Raw genomic sequence first — 21,580 nt, 5'->3', positions numbered from 1 at the left:
TCCAAATCTCTACACCTGCAGTGGATGTATACCTCTGTTGATCTACATCTCTACATCTATTGATATCTCTATATTCCTATGCTCCACGTGTTCCTTATGTCCCTATACATACTAAGCACCCTATGCCTCAGACTCCAATACCTCTGCAAGATACGTTTTAAAATTGCGAAACTATTGAAGAAAGCTCCTATGCTATGTCCACATGTTCCTTATGTCCCTATGCATCCTAAGCACCCTGTGTATCCTCAGATTCCAATACCTCTGCAAGCTACGTTTTAAAATTGCGACACTATCGAAGAAAGATCCTATGCTATGTCCACGTGTCTATATCTCTATATTCCTATACTCCACATGTTCCTTATGTCCCTATGCATCCTAAGCACCCTGTGTATCCTCAGATTCCAATACCTCTGCAAGCTACGTTTTAAAATTGCGACACTATCGAAGAAAGATCCTATGCTATGTCCACGTGTCTATATCTCTATATTCCTATACTCCACATGTTCCTTATGTCCCTAAGCACCCTAAACACCCTATGCATCCTCAGACTCCAACATCTCTGCAAGTTATGTTTTAAAATATGATAGTAACTATAGAAGAAAGTTCGCGTTAATTTTAAAGAAGTAAAAGCACTTGTTATAGTCAGCACGAAAATCTCGCAAAGTCGAGCATCGCGCCAGATAGGTGAACGAGCACGAAGACGACCGCGCTCGTCGACCCGAGTCTGCTTCACACGGCCGTTTATGCGGCGCACGCTCGACGGCGGCCCTCGTCACCCGTGGAATAGCAAATGCACCGGTGCATAAGGTCCCTGAGAAATGCATCGAAAGCGCGCGGAATGCATCGCCACCGCGACGCGATCTATCCCGCCTAGTACTTTCCACGCACAACCTGCCAAACTTCGCGGAGTTAAATCTAGTCGGTTATTGTCGGGTCAAGTCGGAGATTGTCGGGCAAATCGGGGCGGGAAAATCGGGTCGAGTGAAATTGAATCGGGTCAGAGTGAAATTGAATCGGGTCAGAGTGAATTCGGTTGCTGTTGGGTCGGGCGAAGCATTGAATCGTGCGAATTCGGTTATAGTCGGAACCGGTCAGGTTTAGTCGAGTCAAGTCGTGTAAGTTCGGCTACTGTCGGATTCAGTCAAGTTTAATCGAGTCGAGTCGTGCAAATTCGACTGCACTCGTGACTGGTTAAGTAAACTCGAGTCAAGTCGTGTAAATTCGGCTGCTGTCGGATTCAGTCAAGTTTAATCGAGTCAAGTCGTGTAAATTCGACTATTGTCGTAGCCGGTCAAGTTTAGTTGAGTCAAATCGTGTAAATTCGACTGCACTCGTAACTGGTTAAGTAAACTCGAGTCAAGTCGTGTAAATTCGGCTACAGTCGGATTCAGTCAAGTTTAATCGAGTCAAGTCGTGTAAGTTCGACTACTGTCGGATTCAGTCAAGTTTAATCGAGTCAAGTCGTGTAAATTCGGCTATTGTCGTAGCCGATCAAGTTTAGTCGAGTCAAGTCGTGTAAATTCGGCTGCTGTCGTATCTGGTCAAGCAAACTCGAGTCAAATCGTGTAAATTCGGCTACAGTCGGATTCAGTCAAGTTGAATCGAGTCAAGTCGTGTAAATTCGACTGCTGCCGCACTCGGTCAAACTTAATCGAGTCAAATCGTGTAAATTCGGCTACAGTCGTATCTGGTCAAGCGAACTCGAGTCAAATCGTATAAATTCGAGTATTATCGTGCTCGGTCAAGCAAACTTGAGCGAAGTCGTGTAAATTCAGCAGTCGATTCAAATGGAATGAAATTGAATCAGGTCAAATGTGTCGAGCCAAATCGAATCGGATCAAGTCGATTTATATTGGATCGTAGTCAGATCGTGTCCGATGGAGTCGAATCTAGACGAGCACATCACGTATCGCTCGCGGATAGCGCGAATAGCATCGCGCTCGAGAAATCGCTGGCGTGAACGAGGTAAACTGCCGCGCCTAGATGTACATACGCATGTCACGATATACGTGGCCGGTGCACTCGCGGCCCTCCTTCACACTCGGCATACTTGATCGGCTTTATGCAGGATGCACCGTAACTGCACCAGGTCTCTCTCCCACAGTTGGGTCGAGCGTGTCTTCGTGACATTTCTGTGCGCGAGCCTCTGATACGTGCTTGAAATTTTCTCGTGCGAGAAAAACGATGCGAATCTCGGAGCTGAGACCTTCGCGTTTTACCGTTCTTATCATTTGGTTATCAATCGAACCATCGTTGCTCTTTTAAAACAGAGTAAATTTTAGTGAAGTATCAGAAACTCCCGATAAAATATTCGATCAAGGCTTATCCGACAATGATAAAATTCAAAGGCAGGACGAGTGCGGTATTGAATAAAATCCGTAAGTCTCGCCGATAAATAAATCTCGGGAAGGCGGTTAGGTTCATTTTTATGCTTTTCTCTCTGTACGACATTCACGTACGTGCAGGTCGTTCGATCGCCTCCCTCTTTCCAGCCACGAACCGAGCAATCGAATTCGTCTCACTTCGAGCCAACGAGCTCTCGTTACATTAGACTCACGGTGAAATTGAACGTAAATACAGTGGGAGAAAAAGAAAGGTCCACCGGACGTTTAGATACGATAACTCGATGCGATTATTCCAGAATGGGCGACCTATTCTACTTGGATTTTCACGTTTTATTATTCTACGCATTCTATGATAATACAATAAACTCTATTTGTATTGCATGGTTGTTGCAATTCTTCTTAAGCAACTTTCACGCGTTGGATCTTCACGAGTTAGTACGTGGTAGTCACTCGTTATATTGCCGGATATTAAATTCGACTCGTGTTAGATTTACTACGCGTTATATCGCCATGCGTTGAATTCGATACGTGTTAGGTTTATTACACGCTATATTGCCACGGGTTATATCGCCACGCGTTATATTGCCACGCGTTGGATTCTACACGTATTAAATTCGTCTCGCGTTATATCGCCACGCGTTGGATTCGACACGTATTAAATTCGTCTCGCGTTATATCGCCACGCGTTGGATTCGACACGTATTAAATTCGTCTCGCGTTATATCGCCACGCGTTGGATTCGACACGTATTAAATTCGTCTCGCGTTATATTGCCACGCGTTAGATTCTACACGTATTAAATTCGTCTCGCGTTATATCGCCACGCATTAAATTCGATACGTGTTAGGTTTATTACGCGCTATATTGCCACGGGTTATATCGCCACGCGTTATATTACCACGCATTGGATTCCACACGTATTAAATTCGTCTCGCGCTATATCGCCACGCGTTGAATTCGATACGGTTAGGATAGTTACGCGCTATATTGCCACGTGTTATATCGCCACGCGTTATATTGCCACGCGTTGGATTCTACACGTAATAAATACGTCTCGCGTTATATCGCCACGCGTCGAATTCGATACGGTTAGGATAGTTACGCGCCATATTGCCACGTGTTATATTGCCACGCGTTGGATTCGACCCGAATAAAATTCCTCTCGCGTTATATCGCCACGCGTTGAATTCGATACGGTTAGAATTGTTACGCGCTATATTGCCACGTGTTATATTGCAACGCGCTGGATTCGACACGTATTAAATTTTTCTCGCGTTATATTACCACACGTTGGATTCGACACGTATTAAATTTGTCTCGCATTATATCGCCATGTATTAAACTCAATATGTGTTAGAATTGTAACGCACTATATTGTCACGTGTTATATTGCCATATATTAGATACGACGCATGCTATGTTTGCCACTCATTATATCGCCATGATGTGCCGTACATATGACAACGTATTAAGTCGCGGTGAATTTAGACGCGTCAAATCACCGCGCGTTATATTACCACTTGCAGTATCAGGAATGCGCAGACAAATACTGCCCGATTGTCAACAATCGTGAAATGGTCGAGGAAAAAAGAAGTGGGCCACAGAGGTAATCCCGCGGAAACACGGGGGAGGCTCAATCGCAATATCCAGGCGAAACAAAGCCAAGACAGGAATAAAGAGGAGGGAAAAGACGGAGAGAAGAAGTTTGTCCACGGTTAGATTGTTGGAACGCGGAAGAGCATCGAAGCTCTCTCAGCCGCTTCTATTTCCGTTTTACATCTCGCTGCGAGTCCTTCTATAAACACAAAACACAGCGACGCCGAGGACCAGGAACAAAGGGAAAACAGGTTGCCGCCTTTTCTCAACGGCCACTTTGCTTTCCTTTCAGACAGGATTCCCTTCTTCTTTCTAGTCGATTGCCGTACAGTCGCTGCTACGCGCAATCATTTTCCTGGTGCTAAGCTCGCCTTTTTTCCGGAGGTTAATTTCACTCGCCGCTAGAGGGACACGCACTGTACTTCTCTCGTTAGCGGTCATTCAATTATACGCCACATATGTCGCGTATGCTTTCAATTTTGGAATAGGTGCTTCTACAATTTTTTCTCTCGATGGTCCTCTTTTCCTTTTTTAATTTCACGAGCATAATTACTCCTATATTCGCTGCGTTAAAGTGCACCGAAATTACGCACTACGCTCGTTGCCGAGAATGAATTTAGCGGACGTGCATATACCGGGTGGTATCTGTCATTTTCTCTCTAAAATCTTGTTTTGCATTCAAATTTATCTTCGAATATTCGAGTATGGTACTTTGTACGCGCCAGTGATATTTTTGAATGAAAATTAAATTAGCAAGATTTGTTCACTAATGCACCCGCGACTCAAAAACAACTCCACAGCGATTCAAAGTCAGCGATGTTTCATAGCCGCCCTCAGGAACTTTCACGACCACTCTGCTCATCTAATTACCACCTCACAATTTATCCCCGACACTGATTGTCCACCGGTGAAGTGGGCCAAAAAGGCGGACGAAGTTGAATCCGGGAAATCGGGCGAGTTTGGAAACCAGAGTAGAAAGTTTTCGAGAAGAGGTAGGGGACAGTTTTGTTGAAAGTATGTCTGAGGTTCGCGTTGCTTGCGCGCCGACGATGTTTACCGTCTCTTCTGCTCGTGAAACCGTATTATGTTGTTTGAACTCCCTTATTTTCTCCTAGGACGTAGTACCACGTAATCTCGATTTCAGGTCAGACCCTTAAAAACACGATCCTGCATCGCGACTGCTCGAGAGACGTGAAACTCGAAAGAAACAAAATTGAATAGTTTCCAAAAAATCTTTTTTTAGAATCCACAACGTAGTACTACGTCAGACTATTTCGGGTTAAGGTCATCGAGGAACTCGCTACGTTCAAAATCTTTCGAATTTTTTTGTGGTAAAGGACACTTTTAGTGTTAATGCTTGTTCTACGATGAGGAGGGGCACTCGTGACGCACGGAACGCACTCATGACGCACTCGCGACGCATAAGTCGCAGTCATGACGCACTCGTGACGCACTGACGAAATATCTTGTGGGATATTTACGGAGTCAACTCCTCGCTCTACAGTAACATGACGCACACTACGCACTCACGACGCTCTCGTGACGCATAAGTCGCAGTCATGACGCACTCATGACGCACTGTTGCAATATGTCGAGAGACATTTACGGAGTCAACTCCGCGCTCTACAGTAACGTGTCCCATTCGTGACGCATACGACGCACTCATGACGCACTCGTGACGCATAAGTCGCAGTCATGACGCACTCGTGACGCACTGATAGAATATCTCGTGAGATATTTACGGAGTCAACTCCTCGCTCTACAGTAACGTGTCGCATTCGTGACGCACACGACGCACTCATGACGCACTCGAGACGCACAAGTCGCAGTCGTGACGCACTCGTGACGCACCGTTGGAATATGTCAAGGGACATTTACGGAGTCAACTCTATCCTCTACAATAACATATCGCACTCGTGACGCACACGACGCACTCATGACGCACAAGTCGCAGTCGTGACGCACTCGTGACGCACCGTTGGAATATGTCAAGGGACATTTACGGAGTCAACTCTATCCTCTACAATAACATATCGCACTCGTGACGCACACGACGCACTCATGACGCATAAGTCGCAGTCATGACGCACTCGTGACGCACTGTTGGAATATGTCGAGGAACATTTACGGTGCTAACTCCTTGCTCTACAATAATGCATTGCACTCGTGACGCACAAGATGCACTCGTGACGCACAAGTCGCAGTCATGACGCACTCACGACGCACTGATAAAATATATCGAGGAACATTTACGGTGCTAACTCCTTGCTCTATAATAATGCATTGCACTCGTGACGCACATGACGCACTCATGACGTACAAGATGCAGCCATGACGCACTCGTGACGCACTGTTAGAATGTACCGAGGGACGGTGCTAACTGCTTGTTCCATAATAGCATCACTCTTATGACGCACATGACGGACTCATGACGTACACGACACAGTCATGACGCACTCGTGACGCACAGATAGAATGTATTAAAGGACGGTGCTAACTGCTTGTTCCATAATAACATCACACCCATGACACACATGACGCACTCATGTACATGACACAGTCGTGACGCACTCCTGACGCACACAACCCTGTCGTGACGCACCCATGACGCAACCATGATGCACATCTACCTCTTGGTTTGTAATGTAATAACTTTCATACTACATAGTAATGTACTATCTTTAATAACTTCAACCCCTTGGCCAATATCTGAGTCGACACTATAAATGAAGGTGTTATATCAAATAAAAAGAACGTACATCCAAAATGTACATCATACATTCTACATCTACGTCCAAAATATAGAGGAAGTTTGCGTGACCCAAAAGCAACGAAGTAAATTGCAAATGAAGGAAGTTGGAGAACATGAAAAGGAGGGAGAGGGTAATATAAAAAGATTTTTGAGTCGAAACACCCTGTATAAGAGTCCATGTGCATCGCGTCCAGCGGGAACCCGCTTCGGTGTGAGTGTGTCGAGCGTAAATGCGCTCCCTCCACCCCCAAGGCCGGGGCGGGGGTTGACCCCACTCCGAAAATGCTCGGCACCGTCGTTGCTGTTCCCCCACCCCCGTCTCACCGACCCGCCGTTACCCATCCCCCACCAGCATCACCGCAGCGACTACGACCGCGGTGGCTCATGGGCTATTTTCAAGCGCGGGAAATAAAGCGGAGACTGCATTTTTAGCCTAACGGCCGACGGTCAGCTCGTTTTCGTCTCTCCACGAGGGGACGGGGGGCGCACGAGTGGCAGGACGAACAAGGCAGCCCCTCCGAAGGGGTTAATTGGGGTTATGTAATTGACTGCCACAAGGAATTGATCCGATACGGCTTTGGTCGACGTCCTGGTTGTTACTTCTATATTTATTAACTATTTATACTCTTTTATAATTTTTATATTGTTGATCCTTTTGTTAGGTTAAGTCCTAAGGGTAGTTTTAATTGTATGATTAAAATATGTATTGGTTAAAGGTATTTCACAAAAAAACCATCCCTGTATAATCTTATATAATATGCACTCAATTACAAAAAAGATTCTAAGTAAACTCCTCCCCGTTCGTTAACCAGCTTTCCGGTAATTTAGAGAGGGTGTAAAAGAAGTCTTAAGAGACAGCAAATCTCAGCTGTGTCCAATAACAATAACTTTCGTAAAGTAACCAACCCGGCGGTGTTCCGCGTCCATTACGTCGCGATATAACAGCCACCCCTACTTTTTCTTTTCATCCCCCAGCAAGGCCACCCCTCGCGGTCCAGCAGGCTGCGACAATTTGCCGCATAACGATGCCTTCTTTCTTTTCGTAATTGAATCTAAATATTAAACCACCCCCGGTTGGCTTTGGCGCCAGTCTCCTTGATTTTTTGCTTCTTAACGCACCGAACCCCCTCCGCTGCCCAGACAACCACCCCCTCAAACCACCGAGGAAAAGTTTCGAGACTCGACGGGCCGGCGTCCTCGTTGCCACGGAATATCGTTTAGAGCGATTCTGCCGCTGAAATTACACCGTAACGCGTGTTAAAGGGCCAGAAGCTCGTTCAAAAACTTCCCCGCGGGTTCACCACCCTTTTTACGACTGCCTGCTTGTTTCTGGGACCGAGGGCTGGAGAGACAGAGGCTGTTACCGTTATACGTCCACTAGGCACACCCGTTGCGTTCCGTAACGCTGGACAAATTTTAGGGTAAATGGGGTTAAAGAGATCCACATCTTCTGAAAGGCCTGATTCTGAAAGGCTGCAAATTTTTACTTTAATCTGATACTAACGTTAATAGAAATTGTTCATTTATTTAGAGTGTACGGGGGTGGTACCACATGTGTCCCTGTATGGTAGAAGAGGACTTAGTTTCATAGGTTCTCTCAAAATTGCAGATCACTGCAATTACCACGCGTCGAATTACCAAGCGCTGGAATTGCGACGCATCGAATTACCACGCGCTGGAATTGCGACACATCGAATTACCACGCGTTGGAATTCCAACGTATCGGATTACCAAGCGCTGGAATTCCAACGCATCGAATTACCACGCGTAGTATTACCACGCATCGAATTACCAAGCGCTGGAATTCCAACGCATCGAATTACCACGCGTAGTATTACCACGCATCGATTTACCAAGCGCTGGAATTCCAACGCATCGAATTACCAAGCGCTGGAATTCCAACGCATCGAATTACCAAGCGCTGGAATTACCACGCGTCGAAATACCACGCGTGGAATTACCAAGCGCTGGAATTGCGACGCATCGAATTACCAAGCGCTGGAATTACCACGCGTGGAATTACCAAGCGCTGGAATTGCGACGCATCGAATTACCAAGCGCTGGAATTACCACGCGTCGAATTACCAAGCGCTGGAATTCCAACGCATCGAATTACCAAGCGCTGGAATTACCACGCGTCGAAATACCACGCGTGGAATTACCAAGCGCTGGAATTGCGACGCATCGAATTACCAAGCGCTGGAATTACCACGCGTGGAATTACCAAGCGCTGGAATTGCGACGCATCGAATTACCAAGCGCTGGAATTACCACGCGTCGAATTACCAAGCGCTGGAATTCCAACGCATCGAATTACCAAGCGCTGGAATTCCAACGCATCGAATTACCATGCGTCGAATTACCACGCGTCGAAATACCACGCGTGGAATTACCAAGCGCTGGAATTGCGACGCATCGAATTACCAAGCGCTGGAATTACCACGCGTCGAATTACCAAGCGCTGGAATTGCGACGCATCGAATTACCACGCGCTGGAATCGCAACGCATCGAATTACCATGCGTCGAATTACCAAGCGCTGGAATTGCAACGCATCGAATTACCAAGCACTGGAATTGCGTCGCATCGAATTACCACACGTAGAATCACAGTATCCTCACACCACCCTCAGGTTCTACAATTGTCCCAAAATCCACAGGTTATTTTAAAATTCACACGAGACTCCCTCACAGCAATTACATTCGCACACGATTCTACGCAGGTCTCCCAAGTTCTACATACCAAAGTTTTTGGCAGAGTGCACAAGTTTAAAAATGAAAATAGACCTTTCTAACACAAAACAGGTACCAGCAGCGCGTCCAGATTGCAGATAGAAAAAGCGAAGAAAATTCAGGAAATCAGAAGGCTGTCTCGGTTGTGGAGATTGAAAGCATAGATACATTTCCATCGAGTATCAAGAACGGAGCATGTTTAATTCATAAGCTGTCGTGTTTCGAACAAAGTCATCCTCGCGACTGCGAGCAATAACCAACAGTGCAAAGCTCCTTTCGAATATCGCGATACTCGAAGATACGGATAGAAACGAGCAGAGTGTGCCGTTTCTCGATCCTTCGAACGAAAATATCGCCTCTTAAAGAGATTGCAGTCGATAGCGGAGGCATCGATTCTGACAGGAATTTTTGCCTCGCGTTGCTTGGCGCATGATCGCGAAAAAGAAAACGCGTGTTCACCGTGTCGAGCACGTGGCACGAGAATCTTGGCGTACGCCGGAACCAACAAGGTTATACCCCTACGTACGAATTACGGGTTTACGAATCTTTGGCAGCTGCCTAAACGACCGTGCGCACGCGATTTTCCACGTGATTCCTTCTCGTAAAGTTACACGTGTTGTCGTTTACTACTGGTGCCACGTGTTTGATTATCACGAGAAGCACTGCGTGTTAGAATTACGCGTGCAATTAGTACACTTGGAATTATAATGCGTGGGATTCACTATGGGTGGAAGAACAACGCGAGAGAGTAGCGAGTGTAGAATTAGCGTGCGTGGAATCACTATGCACAGGAATCTCTACGCGTGGAGTTACTACGCATAGGGATTTGTATGAGTAGAGTTATCATGCATAGGGATTAGTACGCGTAGAATTTCTGCGCATAGGAATTAGTACGTGTGGAGTTACTGCGCATTGGAATTACCACGCGTGGAATTACTGCGCATAGGAATCTCTACGCGTATCGAATTACCACGCATCGAATTACCAAGCGCTGAAATTGCGACGCATCGAATTACCACGCGCTGGAATTGGGACGCATCGAATTACCATGCGCTGGAATTGCAGCGCATTGAATTACCAAGCGCTGGAATTCCAACACATCGAATTACCACGCGTAGAATTACCAAGCGCTGGAATTCCAACGCATTGAATTACCACGCGTCGAATTACCAAGCGCTGGAATTCCAACGCATCGAATTACCAAGCGCTGGAATCGCAACGAATTGAATTACCAAGCGCTGGAATTCCAACGCACCGAATTACCACGCGCTGGAATTACCAAGCGCTGGAATTCCAACGCATCGAATTACCACGCGCTGGAATTACCACGCGTCGAATTACCAAGCGCTGGAATTCCAACGCATCGAATTACCACGCGCTGGAATTACCACGCGTCGAATTACCAAGCGCTCGAATTCCAACGCATCGAATTACCAAGCGCTGGAATCGCAACGTATCAAATTACCACGCGTCGAATTACCAAGCGCTGGAATTCCAACGCATCGAATTACCACGCGCTGGAATTACCACGCGTCGAATTACCAAGCGCTGGAATCGCAACGTATCAAATTACCACGCGTCGAATTACCAAGCGCTGGAATTCCAACGCATCGAATTACCACGCGCTGGAATTCCAACGCATCGAATTACCAAGCGCTGGAATCGCAACGTATCAAATTACCACGCGTCGAATTACCAAGCGCTGGAATTCCAACGCATCGAATTACCACGCGCTGGAATTACCACGCGTCGAATTACCAAGCGCTGGAATCGCAACGTGTCAAATTACCACGCGCTGGAATCGCAACGCATCGAATTACCACACGAATCACAGTATCCTCACACCACCCTGCACAATTCCACTCAAAAATAACCTAACCCTAAATAAAAATGCAGCATCCCTAACGAAACCACCCAGAAATCCCTAATTAACGCCCAAAATTCTCAGTACCAATCTTGAAAGTTAAACAGTAGAAATACATACATCAGGAGTTACGCGATCCCCCCGGAAAGATGAAACAACAGAAACGAAATTCAGAGATGAGAAACGATGAAGAGAAAGAAGAGCGTAATCGACAATTGGCTCCAGACTACTTTGCCGGCTTTTTCTCCCCCGGTAAGACAGATTGTGCTTGGTAAAATGTCTTTGATAGAACGTTCTTCCCTGCTCACATTCAAAGAGGAGGGGCGGTCTGACTGAGAGGGGTGAGGTTAAATTCAGGCCACCCCCGTAAGTATACAGACTGTAATCTATAGCGATTTCCCTCGCAGACGCGAGAATACCAACACGTGTGTGCTTTACATATATGTACATGAGTGTATACAGGGTGTTCCAATAATCATATATGAGATCATACTATTTAGAGGTGCATACATTTTTTTTTTGTCAGATTTTAATTTTGAAAGGTCTTCTTCTTTTGAATTTTATTCATTCTACATTTTATTGATTTGTTATTTGTTTAATATACAGCAACATTTTGCAGTGTCATGTTTATTTAATGTTGTAAACATGCGTGCAAATAGATAAGGTTTGTTTATGACAAAAATGTAATTCAATGAAATTTTCAAGTACTCAATGAGAAGATAAATAATAGCATCTACTAATTGAATTATAAAAAGATTGAACTCTTTCTTTAAAGAATATGATGTTAATGAATAAACAAAATTGAAGAATCTTGAATTTCTTTCCCTTGTGAATGAAGCTATATAAATATGTATTTTTATTATACATGTGTGTGTATATGCATGTTGATATTTACAAAGGAGATATTAATTTACCGCGTCAGATAACCGAGACACCCCGTATAGAGAGGCCGTTGCGCGCCTATCGATTCGGTTTTTCGGCTGCGGGCCTCGTTTCGTCTCACCCTCTTCCTCTCTTTATCTCTGCTGTCGCGATTCTGTTTGTTCGTGTTTACGTGCGCTTATCCTATCAAAATTGTGCATACGTGGTGTAACTCGTGTCACAGGAATTAAACGGGGAAATGAGCTAACCTTCTCTGATGGAAACGTTGAACCCCCTGTGGTACCACGTTCGACAGTGATCAATCTACCACGTGCGCACCCCTCCACTTTTACTGTGTCCAATACCCATGATACGAGAACTCAATTCTTTTTATACAAAAAATGGTCCTATGTGGAGCTATATTTTTTAAACGCTTATCAAATGAAGATTTTTCAAAAAGATAATATTGTATGAACCCTTAAAATCATTTTAGAGTAACAATAAAATAAATGTTTGCACCCCCTGATTATGTAGAGAGTTATATTTTTTGAAGGTTTATTAAATGAAGATTTTTTAAAAATTATTATTGTATGTATCTGTAAAATCATTTTAGAGTAACAAAAAAATAAATGTTTGCATCCCCTGATTATATAAAGAGTTGTATTTTTTGAAGGTTTATTAAATGAAGATTTTTAAAAAATTATTACTGCATGTATCTGTAAAATCATTGTAGAAAAATAATAAAATAAATGTTTGCACCCCCTGATTATGTACAGAGTTGTATTTTTTGAAGGTTTATTAAATGAAGATTTTTTTAAAATTATTATTGTATGTATCTGTAAAATTATTTTAGAGTAGCAATAAAATAAATGATTGCACCCCCTGATTATGTAGAGAGTTGTATTTTTTGAGAATTTATCAAATGAGGATTTTTAAAAAATAAACACTGTATGAACTCTTAAAATCATTGTAGAAAAATAATAAAATAAATGTTTGCACCCCTTCACTATATGTAGAGTTATATTTTTTGAGAATTTATCAAATGAGGATTTTTTAAAAATAAACACTGCATGAACCCTTAAAATCATTTTAGAAAAATAATAAAATAAATGTTTGCACCCCCTGACTGTATGGAAGGTTATATTTTTTGATGGTTCATCAAGAGAGAATTTTTCAAAAGCAAACACTATATGAACCCCTAAAATAATTGTAGAATACAAACAAAATATTTGTATGGAAAACATCCCTTATGCAGAGGGTAGTATTTTTGACCACTCATCACCTGAGAATTTTTCAAAAGTAAACTCTGTATGAACCCCTAAAATCACCACAGAACGCCAGCAAAAAAAAAACAACTCCCAGCCTCCAAATTTACAAAAACCACCCCCTTGTGTTCCTCCAAAAAATCAACCACTCCAAAAATTTCCATGCAAGGATTCCAAGCGAAAAAACTCTGAGTGACGTTGGCAAAGAGCATCCCCCAAAAAACCCTCACTAATTCCCATAACAAAGAGTCCCCAACCCACATTAAAAAAAGAGATACTTAAAACTGCGTGCGCCTAAAAAGAAGTCGGAAGTTGTCGTAATAAATCAGGTTGGATCCTTGGTATGCACATGGGGTGAAAAAAGGTCGAGTGCTAGACCACGGAATAGCTGGTCGATGGAAAATTTATGGGGAGGCCATAGGTAAGGGTGGTACAGGGTTATCCGGATGGTACATGGAAGAGGAAGAGAGGATCGAGTGCTGGGATAGACTGGAATATATTTATTAATTTGGCTGCTTTCCCGAGTGTATAGCTGCTGGCCCCTTACGTTACTACGTTATGACGCGAACAAAGCGACTCCGCGATTTCTTTATAGGCAATTCCGGCCTCTGCATAGAACGTTGTAAATATTACAGCCCCCACCACTCGCGAGGTTATCCCGCGTTTAACCCCATATACCCCATCCGTTACCCTCCGACGTTCTTCAGGCCCTCGGGCGATTCATTCCGCGCCTTTGAGAACAGCCTTCGCGAATATCGCAGACCGCGAAACGACGCATCTGCCTCTTAATTTGTTTGCGACCTCTTCTTGCTTGCTGCAAGGAGGGTTAGAGGGTGGGTAGTCGTTTTCTTTTCTTTCGTTTGCTTAGAAAGATCTGCTACTTATTTTGTGGAGAACAAAAATCTTTTGGGGTATAGATGATTGAGCCACTTAGGCTATGATATTCCACGTCTCCCAAATTCCACATCTCCTAAATGTCACATCCTCCAAATCCCACATTCACCATATTCCATGCGTGGAGTTACTACGCATAGGAATTACCAAGCGTGGAGTTACTGCGCGTAGGAGTCACCACGCGTGGAGTTACTGCGCATAGGAATTACCACGCGTGGAGTCACTGCGCGTACAAATTACCACGCGTGGAGTTACTGCGCGTAGGAGTCACCACGCGTGGAATTACTACGCATAGGAGTCACCACGCGTGGAATTACTACGCATGGAAATTACTACGCGTGGAGTTACTGCGCGTAGGAATTACCACGCGTGGAGTTACTGCGCATAGGAATTACTACGCGTGGAATTACTGCGCATGGAAATTACTACGCGTGGAGTTACTGCGCGTAGGAATTACCACGCGTGGAGTTACTGCGCGTAGGAATTACCACGCATCGAATTACTGCGCATAGGAGTCACCACGCGTGGAATTACTGCGCGTAGGAATTCCCACGCGTGGAGTTACTGCGCGTAGAAATTACCACGCGTGGAATTACTGCGTATAGAAGTCATTGCGCTTGGAATTCCTACGTCCCAAAATTCCCACATCCCCCAAATTCCACACGCCTTAAAATTTCCCAACCCCCAAATTCCCACTTGTCCAAATTCCCAAATAGCACAACCCCTACTCCCCAAATCCCCAAATCCCAAAATTCCCAAATCTCCCAAATTCTACACGCCTTAAATTCCCCAACCCCCAACTCCCTAACCTCCTAAATTCCCCAACCCCCTAAATTCCCAAACCTCACCCAAATCCCGAAACCGTAAACTATCCAGAATCTTGAAAAGACTAAAGTGGAGCATTAAAGTTCGCAAGACGATTCCAGAAGACGATAGGCAAAGATACAGTAGCCCGCGACTTTTCTAATCTGGAAGTATCTCATGCTGCGAGATGGTGGCCCGTCGGGGCGTAATTCATTCGTCTGTGAGGCACCGGCGTCGTTCTCCTCGGGGGGTTGTTTCAATCGCGTCCCTCCAAACCCTTTTATTTTCACCGAGCTCCTCTCGTCGTCGAATGGAATCCTTGCACGGACAGATTTATTTAACGCAGAAACGATGCTTCTCTCCGCAAGATATTTCCTACGCGTCTTTTATTTATCGTTATCGCGACAATGGAAATGGCGAACGATATCGTTCTAATTTAATGGCGAACGAGGGCGTAATAATACCAAACTACAAAAGCACTCGATAAAATTCTGCGAGCTATGGCATTTATCATACCACGAGAACATTATGTACTATGCGTCCCTTTTTTGTAAGTCATTATGCGTTATTATCTATTTTCTTAGAACATTAACCCTTGTATAGTACAGAATTAATTGTAGTTATTTGAAATGAAAAATAAGGTGGATATATAAGTGACAAAATATTCGGTGCACACATTAATTCTTTATCTTGATTAGTGCAAGTTTTAGGGCAGTTTATAATGCAGGTTTCGAGGAAATGTACCTGTGTGTCGATTTAAGTTTGATTAAACGTGTACTATTTTTCAGGGATGACTTTAGAACTTGAGGGTTGACACCATGAAACTTGGACGTATTAATATGGGGGTTGTTTTACAAATTCTTTAAATTGTCACAAGTGTTACAAGTGCTATTTTTGAAGGATGTCTTAAGAAATTAAGGGATGACATTATAAATCTTGGGCGTATTAATACAGGGGTTGTTTTATGAATTCATCAAATTGTCTCAAGTGTCACATGTGCTATTTTTGAAGGATGTCTTAAGAAATTAAGGGATGACATTTTAAATCTTGAACATATTAATACAGGGGTTGTTATATAAATTCATCAAATTGTCTCAAGCATCACAGGTGCTATTTATGAAGGATGTCTTAAAAAATTAAGGAATGATATTACAAATCTTGAACATATTAATACAAAGCTTTTATAAATTCATAAAATTGTCTCAAGTGACATGTGCTATTTTTTAACCTTGTCTTCAAAAATTAAGGGTTGACATCATAAATCTTGAACATACTAATAAACAAGGCTTTTATAAATTCATAAAATTGTCTCAAGTGACATGTGCTATTTTTTAACCTTGTCTTCAAAAATTAAGGGTTGACAACATAAATCTTGAACATACTAATAAACAAGGTTTTTATAAATTCATAAAATTGTCTCAACTGTCAAGAACGTCTTAAAAACTCAAGTTTGACATCACAAAACATGAACATATTAATACAAGATTTTTATAAATTCATAAAATTGTCTCAACTGTCAAGAACATCTTAAAACCTCAACTTTAACATCACAAATCATGAACATATTAATACGAAGCTTTTATAAATTCATAAAATTGTCTCAAGTCTCAAGAACATCTTAAAAACTCAACTTTAACATCACAAATCCTGAACAAATCAATAAAAAGTTTTACCAAACGCATCGCCATGCAGCAGTAAGTAAAACGTCTAACCACCCCCTAGACATTCAATCGCGTAAGATTTTCTTTTGAGTCACACAGGTCCTTCCGGCATCCGAAAATAAACGATTCTCGAAAGCCTCCCCTTAGCCAGAGGACCGTGACGTCGGCATATCGTTTCAGACGCGAAATAATCCGCTTCCGCGTTCCCCTTCCATCCGCGCGTTTTATTGCCCAAAGGCAGAGGGCATATCGCATACGTCTGGACGGGAAGAAGGCTTTTCGCGCGTTTCGAGCCGCGTATCGCGCGAATATACCAAAGGCGTTCACAGACGCCGGAAACAATGGCAATAAAATTTTCGGAACGGCCTCGCTCCGGGACATCTTTCTCTTTTTCTTCTGCATTTTATGGACGCGAATCTGTCTTCCGATTTATTTCTACAGAATGTTTTTAGACAAATTTGTTTTTTTCGAGGTTTTTATTCAGTTTATTTTAAGTTGTTTGGTTTTTAGTGTGTCTCGGTATATGGCGCTTTTGGATAGGGGATGTTTTTGAGAGGGGTCGTGAGATATTTTGTATGAAATTTAGAAGACTAGCTTTAGGGGTTGATGAAGGGAAAGGACAGTCTTTGTTTCATTGGTTAATATAAATAATTTTGTATGAAATTTAGAAGACTATCCTTAGGGGTTGATCAAGAGAAAGGACAGTCTTTGTTGCATTGGTTAATATAAATAATTTTGTATGAAATTTAGAAGACTATCCTTAGGGGTTGATCAAGAGAAAGGACAGTCTTTGTTGCATTGGATATTATAAATAATTTTGTATGAAATTTAGAAGACTACCCTTAAGGGTTGATCAAGGGAAAAGACAGCCTTTGTTGCATTGGTTAATATAAATAATTTTATATGAAATTTAGAAGACTACCCTTAAGGGTTGATCAAGAGAAAAGACAGTCTTTGTTGCATTGGATATTATATATAATTTTATATGAAATTTACAAGGCTATCCTTAAGGGTTGATCATCAGAAAAAATAGTCTTCGTTTGAATGAATATTATAAACAATTTTATATGAAATTTAGAAGACTACCCTTAGAGGTTGATCAAGAGAAAAGACAGCCTTTGTTGCATTGGTTAATATAAACAATTCTATATGAAATTTAGAAGACTATCCTTAGGGGTTGATCAAGAGAAAAGAGTCTTTATTTCATTGGATATTATAAACAATTTTATATGAAATTTAGAAGACTACCCTTAAGGTTTGACCATCAGAAAAATAGTCTTCGTTTGAATAGATATTATAAACAATTTTATATGAAATTTAGAAGACTACCCTTAGGGGTTGATCATGTAAAAAAATAGTCTTCTTTTCAGTGCATACTATAAACAATTTTGTATGAAATTCACGAAGCTACCCTTAGGGTTTGACCATGAGAAAAATAGTCTTCGTTTGAATGAATATTATAAACAATTTTATATGAAATTCACAAAACTACCCTTAAGGGTTAACCACGCAAAAAAACTTCATTTCACTGCTACAAGCAAACTTGTATAAAATTTACAAAACTACCCCTAAAAGCTAAGCACCAGAAAAGTCTTCGTTTCAATGCCATAAACAATTTTATATGAAATTCAAAAAACTACCCTTAAGGGTTAACCACGCAAAAAGTCTTCGTTTCAATCCTACAAACAAACTTGTATAAAATTTGCAAAACTACCCTTAGCGACTAACCACGAGAAAAGTCTTTCTTACAATTTCATAAAAAATTTACAAAACTACCCCTAGAGGCTAGCCACAATAAAATGCTTGTATTGAAGATTATGATCGTTCAATGAGGAAACACAAGAGTTAATAAACTTGAGGAAAATGAACAAGGGTGTAAAAGAAAGAACGATGAGATTCATGGTGGTTCGATAAGTCGATTGGATTCGTTAGGTAGCCCGCTTTGGCCCAATTCCGGTGGTTTTACTTTTAAACGGGGCTTAATCGATACCTCGTTGTTCTCAGCGGAACGGTGTCTTCCTAACTCGCTTTTATGTAACACGAACACTATCGAAATTTGTTTTAGTACCATGCGATATCACCCTCCGAACTTACATACTCGCCCATTGATTTTATTCATTGCGCTCCTGTGAGCTCGAATATTTCTATTGGGGATGAACAGATTTCTTGGATATATATTTCATTTATTTGAGGGGGAATTTCATTTATAATTAAAGGAAAATATATTTGTCACTTACGTTGCAATACATTTTTACCCCTTTTTATTTTTTAATTTAAGGAGTTTGTCAAAAAAATTCAAGAAGTGCAAAGGATTAACTCGTAACCTAACCTACCTTCGTCAAAGCCTAACCTACCTACCTTCTTTCGACAGTAAAAAAAAATATTCGAACTCGTCATAAAAGAAAAAAAATAACCCTCCCAGAGGTTATTTATTCATCATCGATGCATGGAGATCATTAACCCCAGAAAAATCACTAAAAATCCGATGGAACCGCATAATCCAGGCGGCAGCATCGATAATTAATAACCCGAAAGCCGAAACATAATCCAACATTAACAAGCCCCCGAAAACAGCGTCCTCAACCCCCCGAAACAGCGTCCTCAACCCCCTTCTGGTGTTGTCCGTGTTACCAGCCCCCCTCCACCCTTCTGGCGGAGAGTAAACTGGAATACACCTCCTCGTGACGAGGAGGTGCGAGGTGCATCGTGATGCGATAGCCCGCTTGAGCTCGTTAGATGAATGGGGCCGACACACATAGCGAACAACACCCAGCTAACCAACGTGGCTAGCAAAAAGGGGGTGGTTTACCCCTTCTACCTATAAACGAATAAGGGAGGGACGGTTGAGAACTGTCGAAAACAGGGGCTGCTGCGAGGCTGGTTTCCCTATCGATCATGGGTACTTTGCTGTTTATTGTTGTATCTTCTAAATATTAAATATTCTAGGGTTACATTGAATTTTGTGGATGTTCAATTTTAGGGGTGAATTGAGGGGCAAGGATGTGAAGTGGAATAGTAAGGTGTTTTAGGTGTAATGAGAAGTTTGGAGTTGTGGAGTTATATGTGGAGTTGCATGTGGAGTGACATGTGGAGTTATATGTGGAGTTATATGTGGAGTTACGTGTGGAGTTATATGTGGAGTTATATGTGGAGTTACATATGGAGTTATATATGGAGTTACATGTGGAGTCACATATGTAGTGACATGTGGAGTTATATGTGGAGTTACATGTGGAGTCACATATGGAGTTATATGTAGAGTTACAATGTGAAGTCACATATGAAGTTATATGTGGAGTTACATGTGGAGTCACATATGGAGTTATATGTAGAGTTACAATGTGAAGTCACATATGGAGTTATATGTGGAGTTACATGTGGAGTCACATATGGAGTTACATATGGAGTTACATGTGGAGTTACATATGGAGTTACATGTAGAGTCACATATGGAGTCACATATGGAGTTACATATGGAGTTACATGTAGAGTCACATATGGAGTTACATGTGGAGTTACATATGGAGTTACATGTAGAGTCACATATGGAGTTACATATGGAGTTACATATGGAGTTACATGTGGAGCTACATATGGAGTTACATATAGAGTCACATATGGAGTTACATGTGGAGTTACATGTAGAGTCACATATGGAGTTACATGTGGAGTTACATGTAGAGTCACATATGGAGTTACATGTGGAGTTACATGTAGAGTCTCATATGGAGTTACATATGGAACTTGATGACTAAATTTAACCACTAAGAAATGCTCAAAGGAATCTCCACATTAGATACACCTTGAGTATGCTCCAACACTCAGGACTCCACATTAGACTTCAAATATCCAAACCCATTCCAAAAAGCATATAAAAGTACCAAAACAGATACGCATCAAAGCATCAGTATCATAAAACGAGATTAGAAGTCGCATCAACAAGGTGAAATACTTAGAAGGATGATGTAGGTGGAACACGACGTGGACAGGGGTTGGCGGTTGGGCCGAAGGGCAGACGGCGGGGTGCGAGGACGGGCCGCTAGTTTGCATAAATTTAGGAAATACAGGGTAGAAAATCGATATCCGCATAGAGATTATAGATGGTGGTTGGTAGGCGCCGCGTAGCCGCAGCCTCCGTCGCGACGGCGTATGCGCTACATGTCTACGCTCTCTGCCGACTACCCCTTCCGTCTCTCTCTTTCTCAACTGGCCATGCAACCCTTTCTCCCCTTCTCTCTTCGGCCAAAAGCTCGTGTGTACCCGTGTACCGGGATACTTCTTGCGGGTGGTGGTGCACTCTGCTACCCCCACGTACCCCGCCCGTCTGCCGCCCTCTTCGAGCGTGATACCACTCGTACAGGGTGTTAAGAAAGTAATCGACATTTACTATAATAAAATTTACGCGTTAGGACTCCTCAAGGTTCAGAGGATAGGACTCAAGATTCAGAGGGTAGGACTCAAGGTTCAGAGGGTAGGACTCAAGGTTCAGAGGATAACTCAAGGTTCAGAGGGTAGGACTCAAGGTTCAGAGGATAGGACTCAAGATTCAGAGAATAGGACTCAAGGTTCAGAGGTTAGGACTCAAGGTTCAGAGGATGGGACTCAAGTTTCAGAGGGTAGGACTCAAGATTCAGAGGTTAGGACTCAAGGTTCAGAGGATAACTCAAGGTTCAGAGGATAACTCAAGGTTCAGAGGATAACTCAAGGTTCAGAGGGTAGGACTCAAGGTTCAGAGGGTAGGACTCAAGGTTCAGAGGTTAGGACTCAAGGTTCAGAGAATAACTCAAGGTTCAGAGGTTAGGACTCA

At 42.7% G+C, this 21,580-nt stretch overlaps 1 protein-coding gene across 19 annotated transcripts in view; it reads right to left on the bottom strand.

Moving 5' to 3' along the window:
• The window catches only part of NfI (Nuclear factor I), a 96,983-nt gene that overhangs the window by 45,526 nt on the left and 29,877 nt on the right, over nucleotides 1–21,580 (bottom strand). Inside the window, exon 1 of one of the 19 annotated variants that reach the window (XM_076536912.1) lies at nucleotides 4,999–5,092. The exons of 17 other annotated variants lie outside the window; for them this stretch is intronic. The gene's annotated coding sequence lies outside the window, so the exon portion shown is untranslated. Of the gene's footprint in view, nucleotides 1–3,862; nucleotides 3,883–4,998; nucleotides 5,093–21,580 lie in introns of those variants that run through there. One more of the 19 variants, XM_076536913.1, reaches the window with a different exon arrangement.

The sequence above is a fragment of the Megachile rotundata genome, chromosome 11, assembly GCF_050947335.1.
Source record: "Megachile rotundata isolate GNS110a chromosome 11, iyMegRotu1, whole genome shotgun sequence".
Lineage (NCBI taxonomy): Eukaryota > Metazoa > Arthropoda > Insecta > Hymenoptera > Megachilidae > Megachile > Megachile rotundata.
This window is presented reverse-complemented; position numbering and strand designations above follow the sequence as displayed.